Raw genomic sequence first — 943 nt, 5'->3', positions numbered from 1 at the left:
TGAATAGGGGTGAAATCTATTAACGGTTTTCCATTGCCTTCAAGTCCAAGGTGATGACATACATTGTTGTTGTTATTTAGTGCTGTAACGTTGGTTCTGACTCATAGTGACCCTTTGTAGGGTTTCCAAGGAGTGGTTGGTGTGTTCGAACCACTGTTTGTGGTTCGTCATCCAGTGCTTATCCTATAGTGATACACTATTAATCAATTATGGCGTATATGGCCCTCTAAACTCTGGATTTTGTTCATCTTTTCAGATTCACTAGCCATCACTCTTCCTAGAGCTTAAACTACAATCATTCTGAACTCCATATCATTCTCCAAAACTTGTTCTTTGTATATGCTGTTGCCTTCACTTAGTGTGAACTTTCCTGGTGATACAGTGGTCAAAGCATTGGGCTACTAACCAAAAGGTCAATGGTTCAAATGCAAAAACCAAGGTAGGTCACTTACCCCTCTGAGACTCCAACCGTGCCTCCTCTTACAATGATCCAGTGAACACACTTGATAGAATTGTTTTTAAATTCTCCAAACAGATACTTTGCTTGCTTTTTAAAATATGCAACATGTGGTATGGTAATCTTCTCAACTTAAAGACTTAGAAATGACATGTGTGTGTTCTGAAAAGAGCTTCTTGTGCCCCAGGACAAATCCCTTCTCTCATTAGCCTAGTACACCCTTCAGAATGACCAGCAAGAGCTCTTTGCTGAGTCTAAGAAGATCTTTCACATTCAATTCCTTATTTTAAGGCTGAATATTACCTGACAAAATAGATAATAGAGCATTTCCCAAATTGACCCAGTGAAAATATGAGGCTCCAAATCACTGTGTGATCTTGGATGAGACTTTTTCCCTCTCTGAGCATCAGTTTCTACATCCTGTAAAAGAAGAGGACTGGACATAATGCCTCCTAAAGACCTCCTCAGTGCTCACATTCTGGGATT

The sequence above is a fragment of the Chrysochloris asiatica genome, unplaced genomic scaffold (genome assembly GCF_000296735.1).
Source record: "Chrysochloris asiatica unplaced genomic scaffold, ChrAsi1.0 scaffold00075, whole genome shotgun sequence".
Classification (NCBI taxonomy): domain Eukaryota; kingdom Metazoa; phylum Chordata; class Mammalia; order Afrosoricida; family Chrysochloridae; genus Chrysochloris; species Chrysochloris asiatica.
Note: the sequence above shows the minus strand (reverse complement) of the source record.